Source organism: Clupea harengus, chromosome 6, assembly GCF_900700415.2.
Source record: "Clupea harengus chromosome 6, Ch_v2.0.2, whole genome shotgun sequence".
Lineage (NCBI taxonomy): Eukaryota > Metazoa > Chordata > Actinopteri > Clupeiformes > Clupeidae > Clupea > Clupea harengus.
Genome location: NC_045157.1, coordinates 15,115,022 through 15,120,624, shown reverse-complemented (window position 1 = coordinate 15,120,624; position 5,603 = coordinate 15,115,022). Strand labels below are relative to the sequence as shown.

The 5,603-nt window shown below is 45.4% G+C and overlaps 1 long non-coding RNA gene across 1 annotated transcript in view; it reads left to right on the top strand.

The window, feature by feature from the left end:
• Positions 1-2,582: 2,582 nt before the first annotated feature.
• The window catches only part of LOC122132963, a 9,724-nt gene continuing 6,703 nt past the window's right edge, over positions 2,583-5,603 (top strand). The window contains exons 1-2 of the long non-coding RNA XR_006152462.1: positions 2,583-2,637; positions 2,741-2,792. This is a non-coding gene — a long non-coding RNA (uncharacterized LOC122132963). The remainder of the gene's footprint in view (positions 2,638-2,740; positions 2,793-5,603) is intronic.

The window sequence follows — 5,603 nt, the reverse complement described above, 5'->3', positions numbered from 1 at the left end:
TCCTCCTGTTGCATCTGTAATGCTGAGAAAGCTCGTCCTTCCTTCTTCGCTGCCTTCCCTGAGGCCCTAAAATCTGAGTGATCTAATCCGGCTCCTACCTCCTCAGAGTGACTGATCATTTCAAGTCAAATCAGTCCATCTCCGAGCATGTTCAAAGAGTATAAGTGATTCCCCATTACAGTAATAGTAATGCCATGCGCAACAAAACCATCTTCACTTATCGTTCGCTTATTGAGTGGAGCTGCTCCTGATGGCTGCAAAGCCATGGTCAGTGACTCTGCGATGTGGGCATTGTTTACAGTACATGCTCCGCCAGTCTATTGTGTGATGCCTCTCTAAACGTGTTTCGGATGTGTACGTTTCCGTACATTGGCCGAAGAGCAATAAGATGAGCACGGCTATTGTGTTAAGCGTTCAACACGGAACAGAAGATCCAGAGACATCAGATGAGCGTTGAACTGTGAAATTCTTCACTCTTCCGTCTCCTTCTCATGTGTTGCTCTCGCTTGCTTGTTCTCTCTCACTCTCTCTCTCTCTCTCTCTCTCTCTTTTTTCTCCAGCGCATGAGAACTTAACACCGAGCAGGGCGTAATCCGACATCTCACTTTCTGGACGCCCTGGCCGGCACCTCTGGCTCGCTCAGCCGTAATGACCCCTCTGAGCCAAACATCCACTCGCATCTCCTTCTGCTTCCCTTCACCTGTCCCAGCCTTGTGAGCGTTTTTCTTTCTTTATTTCACACATCTCTATATCCTCTCTATCTCTCTATAGTGTACCATGTGCTCTTATTGTCTATAGTGTATCTGTGTATACCTATAGTGTACCTGTACATGGTTGGGGAGGGTTATTCAGTTCTCAAGGACTTGCAGAGGCTTGTCTTAGGCTCCTGTAGTGTTCTAAAAATCCCACGGCAACACAATAGCAATGATGGGTATCCAAAATGTGTAATAGTGTTAGAGGAGGCTACTTTGAAAGCATAGATTTGCAAGCTGCCAATTACTTCACACTGGAAGAAGGTGAGCAACAGCAAAAGTTACCCCAGGGAGAAATCTAGTTTGGAAACTAAAGTTACTTAGACAAATAGTGCAAACTACTTCGTAAAAAAATGACCAAATTGATGAAAATATAACAAAATATAATACAAAAAAGTCACATGCCAGCAACAAATAACACTCAATTGAGTTTATTGCAAAGAGTGCCTACTTCCAGTCATACAGGAAAAAAACTCTATTCTTGGGAATGTGCTAGGAATGTCAGCTTTGGTTTTGTATACAATGTCCATCAGTCAGACACCTGCCTGCAGTCCAGGTGAGGGTATTTCACCAAGCAGGATTACTCAATTAGGCAGGTAACTTCTAAAATGGCAGGCAACAACTTCTCTGAACCTTTGTTAATGAATAGCAATCAGTACTTGAATTGTGATTGTCATTAGGTGTCAGTGACTAATTTACATCTTATATATTCAAGTTTAGTTTTACAAATTCAGATTCAAAACATTAAAAAACTTTGGCCAAATATTTCTCACAGGAGTGCTGACAATCTAGCTTCCTGGAATGCCCCCTGAGACCTAAACCTGTCCTAAACAAAACAATCCCATCTGGGCTTTTCACAAAGACAACATTGCAAGGAATGCTATATTTTTGTTCTGGATTTTGTATAATCTGACTACAATTAAAAGGGTAAAGAAAAAATATTTGACTTACACCTTTATAGACCGTTTAGGCCTATTGTCTTACTTTTTGTCAGTTTTGTAACATCTGACTTGTACTAAAGTAGTCTTCAACCCACACCTAAACAGCTTGAACACAGCTCTAAACAATGGGCTTCTCTTTCTACTTGTCAGAGCAGAATATTTGGTTGATACGACATGTGAGCAGTCTCTCAAAATAGTGTGTAGCTTCAGTAGTTACACAAAACTACACAAAAGCTACTTGAATCACTATGCAGATATGAATGTAGTTGGACTACCATCAAGCTACTACAAAATGTAGTTTAACTACTAGTTTAATTACATGTAGTTCCCCACTCCCCAACACTGATGAGTAGCAGAAGCTTTACACACACACACACACACACACACACACACACACACACACACACACACACACACACACACACACACACACACACACACACACACACACACACACACACACACACACACACACATATACACACACCCATTCAAACCCTGGAGGCCACTGGAGGCTGTCCTGTGTGTGTGTGTGTGTGTGTGTGTGTGTGTGTGTGTGTACATGTGTGTGTGTTGGTGAGGGGGGTAGTTGCAGGGTGTGTATCAGATTCAGGCAAAGGGCCCCAGCAAGCAATGCCACTCATGGGGGAGACTCAGAAGCCAAGAATGCCAGAGGCCCCTGCTCTGAGGTAAGCAGCTGACAGGAGTGATAGTTATTGCTCAATGACATTACATGTTTTCCTTCGGTTTCATGTTGGATTGATTTCCCAGATCTTTTGAAATATCTCCAAAGCCCCTGAGCACAATGACTGGCACCACCACTGCAGTGAGAGGGCAGTTGGAGACGGACAGACGGAAGGAGAGAGGGAGGGAGGGAGGAAGGGAGGGAGGTCAGGGAGGAAAGAAACAGACAAAGAAAGGGAAGAGAATAAACAAGAACAAATGTAAAAAACATAATATTTACAGACCGATGTTATTAATACAGATAAATATAGTTTTGCAAGTACTGTTATCTCTCAATATTTACATTTACACACCTGTTTTCAGATATGTCAGAGGCAGTCGTCAAGATGTGTCCTTAATAAACATCCTTCTAATGGTGAGTTTATGGCATAGACTGCAATGAATTCATTAAACAAGTTCAGCAATTGGGGTGTTGGAAGGAACACTTCCACAACTTAACACTTAAGAAAACAAAGTAAGACCATAGAAGATTCAAGGACACTCATTAACAATGGATTGATTTGTATTCATATATTCCCCTCTATTCAAATTCTAACCTCTGGGCCTACCCACATTTTATATACTTATTAGATTTGTGAGCAAGTGTGTTTGGGAGCAAGTGAACGCAGGCGTGTTTACAGTCGTTTTGTTTAATTAGCTTTGGTCAACGCGTCTCCTACCTATTTAGACGCTTTAATGCAATTTAGCAATGTCACATACCACTTCACGTTTCATTAGGAGCCAGTGTTAAATCATGGGTCTCAACGCGAAATACGCCCCGCCAGAGCGAAACCGCGAACGCACTCTTGCTCCAGATGTGAGTAGAAGAGCGAGCTTAATCACTACAAATTGTTCATCGTGTGTGTGCCCACACCTTCACTGAGTCGCCCGCTTGTTTAGCACGCCCATGCGAGGCACGGAAATGAGGTGCGACGCCTCTCGTTCGCAGCTGAAGCCCAATTGCATTGTATCTGAGTAAAATATCTGGACTTGATCCGTGCGCTCTACTTGCGGTTTGGCGGTGCGTAAAAATGGAAAACGGCAGCAAGGATAATGCAGGACCCACGAACTGTGTATGCGTCAGTAATGCCGTCTGGAGCCCAGATTTTTTTAAGGCTAGCCCAGAATCGTCAGATTATTCAAATTTATAATTATTTTTGAATTGTAGATGCTATGTACGTTTTACAACAACTACAATAAATGAATACAATTTGCTATGGGTCATTATAGCCAAATTAACATAAGACCACAGGCATTCACAAATAATTCTAGCTAGTGTAATTCAATAATGATCATGTCTAAACAAGAAGCTAGGAAATGACAACCAGTGGGTAGGAGCATATGGCGCTTTCAAAGGGTAATTATTCATTAGATAGAGAAGATGATTCAGATGTCAACATGTATGACACTGAGTCATATTTAAAGTCTTAACCATTTAGTCATGACAGACATCAAGACATCAATGATTTAATCAAAATGTTATGCCTACACTTTGACAGCCGTTAAAGGTTGGAGGAGTACTATTTAAATGTTCTTTCTTACAACTAAATATTTAACAGCTTTATAAGTATTTAGATAAATAACGCTCATTGGGGCCAGCAACCTTATCATTTGTTGTGAGTCAGGCCACTCACGGGAATCAACCTTGAGGTAGTTTTCCGACACCACACTTTAAAAGTTGAAGTGAAAAAAGATTTTCCCCTTTTCCCAACACTGTGTCACTGGCCACTGTTGAGTTGGTACTGAGATGAGGCTTGGGACACTGGGGTGCTTTGGGAAGTAGTTGGGGTGGTCTTGGCAGAGAGACACCTCAGAACCGGGGTGGTGGTGTTGTCAGTGGAGGGATGGGGAGTTGTGGGGGGGTTGACGGGGTGCCCTGGGGCCGCCCAGCGGTGTGCAGTGACCCAGCTTGTCGCTCGCTGACCTGTGAGAGGGACATAATGAAGTGTGAGAGGCTGTCACCCTAACCACCTGTGACAGGCCCAGCCCAGGGCACATCTGTGTCAGTCAGCCCCCAGCATCGGAGCTCGCGCCTGGGCATGGGACGCCGCCGTCGCACTCCCCACTGGTGACTCTAGCTCCAGCATCCACACGCCGCTCAGGGGACGGCCCCATGCGCCACACCGCAGCCAGGCAGGGCCCCGGCTTTGACGGGGAGGTGGGAGAGGGAAGAGGGGAAGAGGGGAGAGGATGGGGTGGGGTGATTGGAGAGTGCCAGGGGAGAGAGGACCAGCTGTCACACACCAGGGCCAGCAGTGCCTCTGTTGATGTCCTGGGCAGCAGTTTGGCTCTGTTTGCTCACTCTTCCTCTCGCTCCCTCTCTCTCCATACTCTTCTGTCTTTCTCTACACATCTCTCGCTTTACCCCCTTCCCTGTCCATCTTTTCCCTTTCTTCTCCTCCCTTTCTCTCCCTTGCTCCTTCTTTCTATTTATCCCTCTCACCATCACTCCCTCTCTCTCTCTCTCTTTGCTCCTCTCATAAGTTCTCTAGTGGAGGCCTGGTGGGAGACGTTTCTATGGTGTTCCTCTACATTCATTAGATAGGGTCATGGGGTCAACCACCACATCTTTTGGAGTCTCATTAAAACTCATTAACGTTTCTGTCCCTAGGACCAAAGAGGGGCTTACATTAATCCTCCTCTTAGATCTACTGATGTTGTACGCCTGACCCCCCACCCCCACACCCACCTACCCCCAATTCCAGTTCCAACCAATCCCCCATATTCTATCCAACCCACCAAACTGACACCATGCCCCTCTCGAGGTATGCCTGGGTCCCCCTGGCATTGCCCAGCTGGCATGGCAGGGCAGGACAGGGGGAAAATGGAGGCCCTGCCAACTGTGCTCAGACACACACACACACACACACACACACACACACACACACACACACACACACACACACACACACATACACACACACAAACATGTACACACAAAAACACAGAAGGGATGCACCAGGCACTGAGTGAGTACCCAATATGTCACCAGGAGCAAACACGCACTAAACACACAAATGCATTTTTAAAAAGCACCAGCGCCTGTGGCTAAATGCCAGAACCGCAGGGCAACCAGGGCTCTAGCTCACAGCAACCCATAGTGGACTGATGCCAGTATAGTAGGCTTATAGCACAGACCTACTGCAAGCAAGAATACACACACGCGTGCACACACACACACACGCAC